The sequence below is a fragment of the Somniosus microcephalus genome, unplaced genomic scaffold (assembly GCF_052327205.1).
Source record: "Somniosus microcephalus isolate GS21.2 unplaced genomic scaffold, FLI_Smic_1.0 unresolved_chr7, whole genome shotgun sequence".
NCBI classification, from domain to species: domain Eukaryota; kingdom Metazoa; phylum Chordata; class Chondrichthyes; order Squaliformes; family Somniosidae; genus Somniosus; species Somniosus microcephalus.
In genome coordinates, this window is record NW_028225185.1 from 48,563,924 (window position 1) to 48,578,814 (window position 14,891).

A 14,891-nucleotide genomic window follows, 5' to 3' on the forward strand; every position below is an offset into this window, starting at 1 on the left:
AACCCCGTGCTGTATCTAGAAAGACTTGCCTCACAACTAGCGAAGCAACAGCAGATATAACACACTGTCTGTTCTTTTCATGGAGACTGGTTTTAGGAAAGAGAAGTGGTTCCTGACAGCGACCAAAATGGTAGAACGATGTGCGATCAATACATGGGAGGATCCCTGTCTCGCCATGAATTATAGAGCAGCATTTAGTAAACCCTAACCCTCTCGGGGCTCACGTCACATCCTACACGAGGCAAATTGCATCAGATGTGCTCGCCTGCGTCCCGCGCATCTGGCCTCATCGGTTGGGGGGGGTGGTGAGGGGGTACCATTGAAGCGGAGCCTGAGAAACGAGGCCTCAGCAGCGAGGCCTGAAACACTAGGCCGCAGGACGACGGCAAATCGAGGAACTGAACTTTGACCCTTGTTATGTTCTTGATTCGTTTTTTTTCCCCTGTTATTTATTGATTTCCGACACTTTTAAAAATATCGCTCTCCAGGAATGAGAGAGAAAGATCTTTCGCTCACTGACAGAGTTGAACGGACCACGCACCTCTCTACCCCGCCCCTTTAATTTATTGTATTTATTTAGTTACTTCGAAAGCTTAAGTTGTCTGTTGTGATCTTAACGGATTATTTTTCTTTTTGTATCTGTCTGTATATTTGTCGAGTACAAGACCTTTTGACCCGAATTCATGATGTCTGGCTGTAGTTTTCTCCCTGCTCAAATGCCGGGCCCCAGGGCCTTTGTTAAGCACTAGGCCGAGAGGCCTGCTCGTGGCCTGTGAGTGTGTGTGTGTGGGGCAAAGGACAGGCCGGGGGGAAATGAGGGGAGGGTTGCCTCCACCGGCCGTGTAGCGATCGGCAACACCGATTGGATGTAGTCCCTGGAAGGATTCATCACGTGACCTCTGACACTCCCGCCATTGGGCACGCCAATCCGCGCGGCGCTCCGCTGCCCCATCGGATGATTCCCAGCTGTCATGTCGAGTGGCCGTTTTTGCTCCCCCTCCCTCCTTCCTTCTCCGCCTCCGATATTTTTCTACCCGGGAGATTAGCCGGGGGGGGGGGGGCGGAATTTCTGACCAGCGCCATGGAAACTGAGCCACCTGATCTCGGAGAGGTTGTCCCATCAATGGCCTCCCTCCAACGGAACCCCGTCACCAACCCGCGGGGGTCTTAATTAAAGAGGACCTGTGTCGTCACGGGAAGGCATCCGATATTTTACTTTTTGGAGCTGTACCTCACGGACACAGCTGGAAACCCTCATCCATGCACTTTGTTACCTCCAGACTCGACTCTTACAATTCTTTCCTCACCGGCCTCCCACCATCCACTCTCCGTAAACCCCAGCTCATCCCAAACTCTGCCACTGCCCCGTGTCCTAACTCGCACCCAGTCCCGTTCACCCATCACCCCCTGTGCTCACTGCCCCGTGTCCTAACTCGCACCCAGTCCCGTTCACACCATCACCCCCTGTGCTCACTGCCCCGTGTCCTAACTCACACCCAGTCCTGTTCACACATCACCCCCTGTGCTCACTGCCCCTTGTCCTAACTCGCACCCAGTCCCGTTAACCCATCACCACCTGTGCTCACTGCCCCGTGTCCTAACTCGCACCCAGTCCCGTTCACCCCATCACCCCCTGTGCTCACTGCCCCGTGTCCTAACTCGCACCCAGTCCCGTTCACCCATCACCCCCCGTGCTCACTGCCCCGTGTCCTCACACCCAGTCCCGTTCACCCATCACCCCCTGTGCTCACTGCCCCTGTCCTAACTCGCACCGAGTCCCGTTCACCCATCACCCCCTGTGCTCGCTGCCCCGTGTCCTAACTCGCACCCAGTCCCGTTCACCCATCACCCCCTGTGCTCACTGCCCCGTGTCCTAACTCGCACCCAGTCCCGTTCACCCATCACCCCCTGTGCTCACTGCCCCGTGTCCTAACTCACACCCAGTCCCGTTCACACCATCACCCCCTGTGCTCACTGCCCCGTGTCCTAACTCGCACCCAGTCCCGTTCACCCATCACCCCCTGTGCTCACTGCCCCGTGTCCTAACTCGCACCCAGTCCCGTTCACCCATCACCCCCTGTGCTCACTGCCCCGTGTCCTAACTCGCACCCAGTCCCGTTCACCCATCACCCCCTGTGCTCACTGACCTACATTGGCTCCCGGTCCGGCAACGCCTCGATTTTAAAATTCTCATCCTGGTGTTCAAATCCCTCCATGGCCTCCTCGCCCCCTCCCTATCTCTGTAACCTCCTCCAGCCCCTACACCCCTCCCTATCCCTGTAACCTCCTCCAGCTCTACAACCCTCCCTATCTCTGTAACCTCCTCCAGCCCCGACAAACCTCCCTATCTCTGTAACCTCCTCCAGCCCTACAACCCTCCCTATCTCTGTAACCTCCTCCAGCCCCTACACCCCTCCCTATCTCTGTAACCTCCTCCAGCCCCTACAACCCTCCCTATCTCTGTAACCTCCTCCAGCCCCTACAACCCTCCCTATCTCTGTAACCTCCTCCATCTCTACACCCCTCCCTATCTCTGTAACCTCCCCCAGCCCTACAACCCCCCGAGATCTCTGCGCTCCTCCAATGCTGGCCTCTTGCACATCCCCCGATTTCCATCGCTCCACCATTGGCGGCCGTGCCTTCAGCCGCCTGGGCCCCGAGCTCTGGAATTCCCTCCCTAAACCTCTCCGCCTCTCTCTCCTCCTTTAAGACACTCCTTAAAACCGACCTCTTTGAACAAGCTATTGGTCACCTGTCCTAATATCTCCCTCTAACCCGTACTCTACCTGCCCTGGGAGTGTTTGATGGGCCAGTGTAGAGGGAGCCTTACTCTGTATCTAACCCTTGCTGTACCTGCCCTGGGAGTGTTTGATGGGACAGTGTCGAGGGAGCTTTACTCTGTATCTAACCCGTGCTGTACCTGCCCTGGGAGTGTTTGATGGGACAGTGAGAGGGAGCTTTACTCTGTATCTAACCCATGCTGTACCTGCCCTGTGGGTGTTTGATGGGACAGTGTAGAGGGAGCTTTACTCTGTATCTAACCCCGTGCTGTACCTGCCCTGGGAGTGTTTGATGGGACAGTGTGGAGGGAGCTTTACTCTGTATCTAACCCATGCTGTACCTGCCCTGGGAGTGTTTGATGGGACAGTGTAGAGGGAGCTTTACTCTGTATCTAACCCGTGCTGTACCAGACCTGGGAGTGTTTGACGGGGACAGTGTAGAGGGAGCATTCCTTTGTATCCAGCTCGTGTTGTACCTGCCCTGGGAGTGTTTGATGGGACAGTGTAGAGGGAGCTTTACTCTGTATCTAACCCGAGCTGGAGTTTTGAGGATTGATGATGTATTTGTTGTGTCACCAGCCAAACTGCAGTGATTTCCGATCTGATGTGTAATTGGTTTTCAAAGGAACTGCTTGTACTTACAGAGCACTATTATGAGGAGAGACCCATGGCTGCATAACAGATACCCGGGAGTGAGTCACAGGCTGGAATCTAATCGAGGGGTTTGGGGGGTTTATATATAGAATAACGGATAACCGGGAGTGAGTCACAGGCTGGAATCTAATCGAGGGGTTCAGGGGGTTTATTTATAGAATAACAGATACCCCGGAGTGAGTTACAGACTGGAATCTAATCGAGGGGTTCGGGTCGTTTATATATAGAATAACAGATACCCGGGAGTGAGTTTCAGGCTGGAATCTAATCGAGGTGTTCGGAGGGTTTATATATAGAATAACAGATACCCGGGAGTGAGTTACAGGCTGGAATCTAATCGAGGGGTTTGGGGGGTTTATATATAGAATAACAGATACCCGGGAGTGAGTTGCAGGCTGGAATCTAATGGAGGAGTTCGGGGGTTTATATTTACAGGCTGGAATCTAATCGAGGAATTCGGGGGGTTTGTATATAGAATAACAAATACCCGGGAGTGAGTTACAGGCTGGAATCTAATTGAGGGGTTCGGGGGGTTTATATATAGAATAACAGATACCCGGGAGTGAGTTACTGGCTGGAAGCTAATTGAGGGGTTCGGGGGGGTTTATATATAGAATAACGGATACCCAGGAGTGCGTTACAGGCTGGAACCTAATCGAGGAGTTCAGGGGGTTTGTATATAGAATAACGGATACCCAGGAGTGCGTTACAGGCTGGAACCTAATCGAGGGGCTCAGGAGGTTTATATATGGAATAACAGATACCAGGGAGTGAGTTACAGGCTGGAATCTAATCGAGGAGTTCAGGGGGTTTGTATATAGAATAACAGATACCCGGGAGTGAGTTACAGGCTGGAAGCTAATCGAGGGGTTCGGGGGGGTTTATATATAGAATAACAGATACCCGGGAGTGAGTTACTGGCTGGAAGCTAATTGAGGGGTTCGGGGGGTTTGTATATAGAATAACGGATACCCAGGAGTGCGTTACAGGCTGGAACCTAATCGAGGGGCTCAGGAGGTTTATATATGGAATAACAGATACCCAGGAGTGAGTTACAGGCCAGAATATAATCGAGGGGTTCGGGGGGAGTTTATATGTAGAATAACAGATACCCAGGAGTGAGTAACAGGCTGGAATCTAATCAAGATGATCAGGGGGTTTATATATAGAATAACAATATCCGGGAGTGAGTTACAGGCTGGAATCTAATCGAGGGGTTCGGGGGGGGGGTTTATGTATAGAATAACAGATACCTGGGAGTGAGTTACTGGCTGGAATCTAATCGAGGGGTGTGGGGGGGGGTTTATGTATAGAATAACAGATACCTGGGAGTGAGTTACTGGCTGGAATCTAATCGAGGGGTTCAGGGGGTTTATATATAGAATAAAACAGATACCCGAGAGTGAGTTGCAGGCTGGAATCTAATCGAGGGGTTCGGGGGGTTTATATATAGAATAACATACCCGGGAGTGAGTTTCAGGCTGGAATCTAATCGAGGGGTTCGGGGGGTTTATATATAGAATAACAGATACCCTGGAGTGAGTTACAGGCTGGAATCGCATCGAGGGGTTCGGGGGGGTTTATATATAGAATAACAGATACCCGGGAGTGAGTTACAGCCTGGAATCTAATCGCGGGGTTCGGGGAGTTTATATATCGAATAACAGATACCTGGGATTGAGTTACAGGCTGGAATCTAATCATGGGGTTCAGGGGGTTTATATATAGAATAACAGATACCCGGGAGTGAGTTACAGCCTGGAATCTAATCGCGGGGTTCGGGGGGTTTATATATCGAATAACATACCCGGGAGTGAGTTACAGGCTGGAATCTAATCATGGGGTTCAGGGGGTTTATATATAGAATAACAGATACCCGGGAGTGAGTTACAGCCTGGAATCTAATCGAGAGGTTCGGGGGGTTTATGTATAGAATAACAGATACCCGGGAGTGAGTTACAGGCTGGAATCTAATCGAGGGGTTCGGGGAGATTATATATAGAATAACAGATCCAGGAGTGAGTTACAGGCTGGAATCTAATCGATGGGTTCGGGGGGTTTATATATAGAATAACAGACACCCGGGAGTGAGTTACAGGCTGGAATCTAATCGAGGGGTTCAGGGGGTTTATATATAGAATAACAGATACCCGGGAGTGAGTTACAGGCTGGAATCTAATCGAGGGGTTCGGGGGGTTTATTTCTAGAATAACAGATACCCGGGAGTGAGTTACAGGCTGGAATCTAATCGAGGGGTTTAATCTAATGCTGTATCCCAGTGTCACCCTGTCACACGAGCTCCTCCATGGGTTCCTGTGGAACTGTGGGAGGGAGGGGGTTGCCCCTCTGTGAATATTCAGTCCCGGAACACGCTGATGGCCATGTGGTCGGTTGCGTGGTGTATCTAAGTGCGGGATCACGCCTCTCTCCACCTTCACTGTGTCTTTCATCAGCCTTTTCACAGACTCGCACAGGAGGAGGCCATTCGGCCCATCGAGCCTGTGCCGGCTCTTTGAAAGAGCTCTCCAATTAGTCCCACTCCCCCCTGCTCTCTCCCCACAGCCCTGCACATTTCTCCTTTTCAAGTATTTCTCCAATTCCCTTTTGAAAGTTACTATTGAATCTGCTCCCACCGCCCTTTCAGGCAGCGCATTCCAGATCACAACAACTCGCTGCGGAAAAACATTCTCCTCATCTCCCCTCTGGTTCTTTTCCCGATTATCTTCAATCTGTGTCCTCTGGTTACCGACCCTCCTGCCACGGGAAACACTTCCTCCTTATTTACTCCATCAAAACCCCTCGTAATTTTGAACGCCTCTATTAAATCTCCCCTTAACCATCTCTGCTCTAAGGAGAACAACCCCAGCTTCTCCAGTCTCTCCACATTAACTGAAGTTCTTTTTCATGATTTAGGTAATCACAGAGCTCCTATACGGAGCCTCGCGCACACACGCTCCCCTTTCCCAGTGTCCCTGAGCTACTCTGAGTTTGCGCCTATTCCTGTGATGTTCTGATTTATTGGTTGGAGGCCAATATTGAGACACCTTAGTGACCAGCCAAGGACACCACCGAGTTTGAAAAGTGTGAAGAACACCTCGCATTTATGTAGCGCCTTTAACGTAGTAAAACTTCCCACGGTGCTGCACAGGAGCGTAAACAGGCAATTCGGCACCGAGCCATATATAAGGAGATATTAGGGACAGGTGACCAAACGTTTGGCCAAAGAGGTCGGTTTTAAGGAGCGTCTTAAAGGAGGAGAGAGGCGGAGAGGTTTGGGGAGGGAATTCCAGAGCTCGGGGCCCAGGCGGCTGAAGACACGGCCGCCAATGGTGGAGCAAAGCTAGTGAGCTTGCATTTCTCCCCCCGCCTTTCACCACCTCAGGACGTCCCAAAGCGCTTCACAGCCAATGAAGTACTTTTTGAAGTGTGGTCACTGTCGTAATGTAGGAAACGCGGCAGGCCATTAGCGCACAGCAAGCTCTCACAAGCAGCAATGAGATAGACGACCAGATCGTCTGTCTTTTTAGTAATGTTAGTTGAGGGGTATTGGCCCCAGGACACCGGGGAGGAATCCCCCTTGCCCTTGTTGGAGTAGGTGGGATGATGCGAGCAATCAGAGCTAGTCCTGAGCTGGCCATCCAATCCCAGGATATTCCCGCCCTTGAGAGAAGCAGCAAGCGGGATTCCACCTAGCAGGGACTTCCGTTCTGGAAGTTGGTTTAGCTTCGTTGGGCAAAGAGGAGACTTTGAGGTGACCTCATTCAAGTTCTACAGAGGACCACGGGTGTGGATTCCTGCTAGCTCCTCCCGGAGGTGAAGGGGTTCTCACTCCCAGGAGACACGAGTTCGACATGCAGGGAGTTCGGCGAAGGAAGGGAAGCCCTTTCCACCCAGAGGGGAAATCGAGTTTGTGGAATCAGGTTTCCAGCGAAGTAGACATAGAAATGGGGTCAAGGTTCAACGCGGTGGGTTTATGGAGAGAGAAGCGAGGGCGGGAGATGGGCAGGAGTGTTGCCTTCTTCCTCGATGCTCTCTGTGCTTGCCTCCACCATTGCCCATTTAATTAAAGCACTTTATTCCCCCACCGCCCAGGCTCAGGGCTCACTCCCTCCGTGTGCTAGTGCTGTGGGGGTGGGGATGGAGTGGGGTGACTGAGCGGAGGTGAGGAAGTTCCATAGTCTACAGACTGAGCTGAAGTAGGAGAGAAGGCAGTGAGTCGCGACCTTGGCGTGGAGGAAAGGGTGCGTAATGTTCCTCTAGGATGTCTTGGGGATGGATGTAGAGGGGGGCGGGGGGGGGGGCCCCCCATCATTCCAGTGGAAACCCCTCTGGCGGGTATTCAAAGAGGGGACAGTCAACAGGTTGACGGAAGGCAGTCAAACCTCAGTGAAGCATTGGCAGATCCCAACAACCATACATAAGAACATAAGACGTAGGAGCAGGAGTCGGCCATTCGGCCCCTCGAGCCTGCTCCACCATTCAATAAGATCATGGCTGATCCGATCTTGGCCTCAACTCCACTTCCCTGCCCGCTCCCCATAACCCTCGACTCCCTTATCGTTCAAACATCTGTCTATCTCCACCGTAAATATATTCAATGACCCGGCCTCCACAGCTCTCTGGGGTAGAGAATTCCAAAGAGTCACGACCCTCCGAGAGAAGAAATTCCTCCTCATCTCAGTTCTAAAAGGGCGACCCTTTATTCTGAAACTGTGCCCCCGAGTTCTAGATTCCCCCACGGGGGGCAACATCCTCTCTGCATCTACCCTGTCGAGCCCCCTCAGAATCTTATATTATGTTTCAATAAGATCCCCTCTCATTCTTCTAAACTCCAATGGGTATAGACCCAACCTGCTCAACCTTTCCTCATAAGACAAGCCCTTCACCCCAGGAATCAACCGAGTGAACCTTCTCTGAACTGCCTCCAATGCAAGTATATCCCTCCTTAAATAAGGACCATGCATAGTGACCTTGGACCATGGTGACTAGGCATGAACATCACTCCAACTCACGAAACAGGTGGATGGATAGACTTTGGATGGGTTGTTTTTTGGAGTGACAGAGTGTATTTTGCAAAACCTCATCAAAACCCAACAAAAGTGTCACAGCCTTGTCACACGTCTGGCCATCTGTTCTGACGGTGCCCAAGATTTTTTTTAAATTTGTTTATGGGATGTGGGCATCACCGGCAAGGCCCAGCATTGATTGCCCATCCCTAATTGCCTTTGAGAAGCTGGTGGTGAGCCGCCGCCTTGAACCGCTGCAGTCCGTGTGGTGAAGGTGCTCCCACAGTGCTGTTGGGGAGGGAGTGTTTGTTGGGGACAGTGTAGAGGGAGCTTTACTCTGTATCTAACCCGTGCTGTACCTGCCCTGGGAGTGTTTGATGGGACAGTGTAGAGGGAGCTTTACTCTGTATCTAACCCCGTGCTGTACCTGCCCTGGGAGTGTTTGATGGGACAGTGTAGAGGGAGCTTTACTCTGTATCTAACCCGTGCTGTCCCTGCCCTGGGAGTGTTTGATGGGACAGTGTAGAGGGAGCTTTACTCTGTATCTAACCCATGCTGTACCTGCCCTGGGAGTGTTTGACGGGACAGTGTAGAGGGAGCTTTACTCTGTATCTAACCCGTGCTGTACCTGCCCTGGGAGTGTTTGATGGGACAGTGTAGAGGGAGCTTTACTCTGTATCTAACCCGTGCTGTACCTGCCCTGGGAGTGTTTGATGGGACAGTGTAGAGGGAGCTTTACTCTGTATCTAACCCGTGCTGTACCTGCCCTGGGAGTGTTTGACGGGACAGTGTAGAGAGAGCTTTACTCTGTATCTAACCCGTGCTGTACCTGCCCTGGGAGTGTTTGATGGGACAGTGTAGAGGGAGCTTTACTCTGTATCTAACCCGTGCTGTACCTGCCCTGGGAGTGTTTGACGGGACAGTGTAGAGGGAGCTTTACTCTGTATCTAACCCGTGCTGTACCTGCCCTGGGAGTGTTTGATGGGACAGTGTAGAGGGAGCTTTACTCTGTATCTAACCCGTGCTGTACCTGCCCTGGGAGTGTTTGATGGGACAGTGTAGAGGGAGCTTTACTCTGTATCTTACCCGTGCTGTATCTGCCCTGGGAGTGTTTGATGGGACAGTATAGAGGGAGCTTTACTCTGTATCTAACCCGTGCTGTGCCTGCCCTGGGAGTCTTTGATGGGACAGTGTAGAGGGAGCTTTACTCTGTATCTAACCCGTGCTGTGCCTGCCCTGGGAGTGTTTGATGGGACAGTGTAGAGGGAGCTTTACTCTGTATCTAACCCGTGCTGTGCCTGCCCTGGGAGTGTTTGATGGGACAGTGTAGAGGCAGCTTTACTCTGTATCTAACCCGTGCTGTCCCTGCCCTGGGAGTGTTTGATGGGACAGTGTAGAGGGAGCTTTACTCTGTATCTTACCCGTGCTGTGCCTGCCCTGGGAGTGTTTGATGGGACAGTGTAGAGGGAGCTTTACTCTGTATCTAACCCGTGCTGTACCTGCCCTGGGAGTGTTTGATGGGACAGTGTAGAGGGAGCTTTACTCTGTATCTAACCCGTGCTGTACCTGCCCTGGGAGTGTTTGATGGGACAGTGTAGAGGGAGCTTTACTCTGTATCTTACCCGTGCCGTGCCTGCCCTGGGAGTGTTTGATGGGACAGTGTAGAGGGGGGGGGGGGGGGGCGCAACACCGCACACCACCCCCCTCACCCCCTCCCTCCGAGTGAGGTGCGGGACCAGTGGCGGAGAGAGGTTGCAAACTGCGACAACGGAAAGGGGCCAGTTCATCCCCAAAGGTCTCCCGGTTTGTCAGATGGAGTTGGAGGCTGAGCTATGGGGCGGGGAGGCCTCGGGGGGAAGGGGAGGCCTCGGGCTGGGCTCGGGGAGATGGGGGTTGGGGGGCTGGGGAGAGCGTGTGCCTGTTATATCTTGCATGCTCCTCGGGTCTATAGCTGGCCGCGGGTGCTGGGAAACAGCGGCTCCTCTCTCACTGTCTCATCAGTCTTCCTTCCCTTCTGACTGGCTCCTCCGTCACCAGGGAGACGGTTTCCGTGGAAACCCGGTGGTGGGATGGGCCAAACCCCTTGCTCTGTATTCTCTCCACACTTGTTTACTGTGTGCCCTCCTGTGCTATTTTCTGTCGTTTTGTTGGAAATCTGTGTGTAGCGACTTAAAGCTGCCGTCCGTGTTGTATGTGGTCCCTTATTTGCAAGTCTTTCCGACACTGTATATATAAAGCAACCATCCCCGTCTCAAGTCGACTCTTGTCTCTCTTTGTCCTCTTTCTCTCTCTCTCTCTCTTTTCTTTTCTTTCTGTCTCTTCCTGAAATGGAAGCCGGGGACTTGGGGGGGTCAGTTGCGAGGCCCCTGAAGGATTTGCCACCAAGGCTGCAGGATTTGAGGATCGCTCGCCGGAGGAACACTGTTGCGTGTAAAATCCCGGGAGCGGCGAAGGAGAGGAGTGGGGTGGGTGGGGAAATCAGAAGAGGAGTTAAACAAGATTGTGGAAATTTTAAATAACCACATGAAAACACTGGGAAAACTCAGCAGGCCAGGCAACATCCGTGGAGAGAGAAACAGCGTCAACGTTTCGGGTCGAAACCCTTCGTCAGGACTGAGAGAAAAAAGGGAGGAAATGAAACAAAAGGCAGTTTGGGGGCTGGGAAAGGGGGGAGGGGATGAAAGAAGAGACATTAAGAGATATTCAATGAGACGAGATGGTAACCGGGCAGGTAAAGAGACAGACAATGGCACTAGATGAAGTGTGACGCGCTGGCACGGTGAATTTTTTAGTTCGCTAGTTATAGAAATATGGGACATGGGTTGTGGGGCAGATGCTCAAGAATCATCACCACCGGATAGCGAAGAGGCTAGGGAAGGCGGGATGGATTTATCGGACAACCGGTGGCGGGAAATTGGTGGCGGTGCAGTTGGCAGTCTTGGGATCAGAGCTCCAGGAATACGCCCATCCCGAGTCGGAAACCCGTCGTCCCCAATCCCCTTGTGTCTCTTGTCGGTGTTTCCTCCGTAAACGTTTGGAAAATGGTGGATTCGCATTCACAGAGGAGTCTGCCTCATCGGAGGGAGCCACAGGCGGGGTTTGGTGGGGGGGGGGGTTCCAAGTGCGAGGTGGGTTTAAAGAGAGGGCCAAATTACTGAGGGAGCGGGATTAACCTCAGTGACACGGGGCGCTGGGGGAGAGGGGTTACAGAGTGACAGTGCGAGGGAGCTGGATTAACATCAGTAGAGATACAGTCAGTAACACAGGGCGCTGGGGGAGAGGGGTTACTGAGTGACGGAGCTGGATTAACATCAGTGGAGATACAGTTAGTAACACAGGGCGCTGGGGGAGAGGGGTTACTGAGTGACAGTGTGAGGGAGCTAGATTAACATCAGGTGAGATACAGCCAGTAACACAGGGTGCTGGGGGAGAGGGGTTACTGAGTGACAGTGTGAGGGAGCTGGATTAACATCAGTAGAGATACAGTCAGTAACGCCGCACTGTGGTAGGGGCAGTACTGAGGGAGCGCCGCACTGTCGGAGGGGCGGTACTGAGGGAACGCAGCACTGTTGGAGGGGCAGTATTGAGGGAGCGCCGCACTGTCGGACGGGTGGGACTGAGAGAGCGCCGCACTGTCGGAGAGGCAGTACTGCGGAAGCGCCTCACTGTCGGAGGGGCAGTACTGAGGGAGAGCCGCACTGTCAAAACTGCCATCTTTCGGATGAGATGTTAAACCGAGGCCCCGTCTGCTGTCAGGTGAATGTAAAAGATCCCACGGCCACTATTGGACGAGGAGCAGGGGGGAGTTCTCCCCGGTGTCCTGGGGCTGATATTTCCTACCGTGTTTCCTACATTACAACAGTTACCACAATTCAAAAAAAGTACTTCATTGGCTGTGAAGCGCTTTGGGACGTCCTGAGGTGGTGAGCACCTCAGGTGAATATGAGGATCACAGGAGGCAACATCCAGTCTCAGGCTCGTGGAGAATCACTGTAGGACCACCTGCTCCAGAACGGGACAAGTCTGGGGTCAGATCCTTCACACAGGTTCCACGCTAGTCAACAGCAACAGATGGAACCAGAGAGGTGGAGAGCTCTGGTTTCAAGGAGCAGGATGTGGCTTAGCATCTCTCATGGCCCCAGTGGAACCCCACGTCACAATGAGAATCGGCAAAACCCAAATATCGCGGGCCTTTCCTCAGAGATATACTGTGTGTCTGTCTCACTGTTTGGGAGCCCGCTAAGAAACTGCCCATCGAACACATGACTAAAACATAGATCCAGGATGGACCCAATCCCTTCCCATTCACTCCCATTGTACACAATCCCAATGGACCCAAACCCCTTCCCATTCACCACCATTGTACACAATCCCAATGGACCAAACCCCTTCCCATTCACTCCCATTGTACACAATCCCAATGGACAAAACCCCTTCCCATTCACTCCCATTGTACACAATCCCAATGGACCCAATCCCCTTCCCATTCACTCCCACTGTACACAATCCCAATGGACCCAAACCCCTTCCCATTCACTCCCATTGTACACAATCCCAATGGACAAAACCCCTTCCCATTCACTCCCATTGTACACAATCCTAATGGACCCAATTCCCTTCCCATTCACTCCCACTGTACACAATCCCAATGGACCCAAACCCCTTCCCATTCACTCCCATTGTACACAATCCCAATGGACCAAACTCCTTCCCATTCACTCCCACTGTACACAATCCCAATGGACAAAACCCCTTCCCATTCACTCCCATTGTACACAATCCCAATGGACCCAATGCCCTTCCCATTCACTCCCATTGTACACAATCCCAATGGACCCAATGCCCTTCCCATTCACTCCCATTGTACACAATCCCAATGGATCCAAACTCCTTCCCATTCACTCCCACTGTACACAATCCCAATGGACCCAAACCCCTTCCCATTCACACCCACTGTACACAATCCCAATGGACAAAACCCCTTCCCATTCACTCCCATTGTACACAATCCCAATGGACCCAATGCCCTTCCCATTCACTCCCATTGTACACAATCCCAATGGACCCAATGCCCTTCCCATTCACTCCCATTGTACACAATCCCAATGGATCCAAACTCCTTCCCATTCACTCCCACTGTACACAATCCCAATGGACCCAAACCCCTTCCCATTCACTCCCATTGTACACAATCCCAATGGACCAAATCCCTTCCCATTCACTCCCATTGTACACAATCCCAATGGACCAAACCCCTTCCCATTCACTCCCATTGTACACAATCCCAATGGACCCAAACCCCTTCCCATTCACTCCCACTGTACACAATCCCAATGGACCCAAACCCCTTCCCATTCACTCCCACTGTACACAATCCCAATGGACAAAACCCCTTCCCATTCACTCCCACTGTACACAATCCCAATGGACCCAAACCCCTTCCCATTCACTCCCACTGTACACAATCCCAATGGACAAAACCCCTTCCCATTCACTCCCACTGTACACAATCCTAATGGACCCAATCCCCTTCCCATTCACTCCCATTGTACACAATCCCAATGGATCCAAACCCCTTCCCATTTACCACCATTGTACACAATCCCAATGGACCAAACCCCTTCCCATTCACTCCCACTGTACACAATCCCAATGGACAAAACCCCTTCCCATTCACTCCCATTGTACACAGTCCCAATGGACAAAACCCCTTCCCATTCACTCCCATTGTACACAATCCCAATGGACCCAATGCCCTTCCCATTCACTCCCACTGTATGGGAATCGGGGGGAAAATCTGCAGCCACGGTGCGCCGGTGGTGGAGGGAGTGAATGTTTAAGGTGGTGGATGGGGTGCCAATCAAGCGGGCTGCTTTGTTCTGGATGGTGTCGAGCTTCCTGAGTGTTGTTGGAGCTGCGCTCATCCAGGCAAGTGGAAAGTATTCCATCACACTCCTGACTTATCTATTCTGACTCTTGCACAGTGTAAACGTGTGTCCCCTGGTCCTCCCCAATGGGTCGAACTGGAGCAATCTAACACTAGGGACGCTGTTCAGCCCTTTCATTATTTTGTGTCACTCAGTGCGAGAGATGGACACTCCCCTCGGTCAGTCTGTCCTTCCTGCACTGAGCTCCTAGTCGGTCTGTCCTGTTCCATTACCTAAGGGTTCACAAGAAGAACAAGGTATTCCTACCGCAGGGTGTCATTAAGTTGTCTCCCTGCTTTCACACTCCGAGCAAAACACCGTCCTACTGCCAAACCTACGCTTCCAAACTACTAGCTTCCCCATCCCCCCCGCCCTCACCCTCTGACAGGTCCCAGCCACATCTGCAAGAAACTCTCCACCCCAACCCTCCCCCCACCCCAGGGCACACTGTGGTGCTTTGATATTGAGCTACGCGAGGCAGAAAGTACCAGATTCAACCCCCACAGCCCGGGTCAGATCGCAGG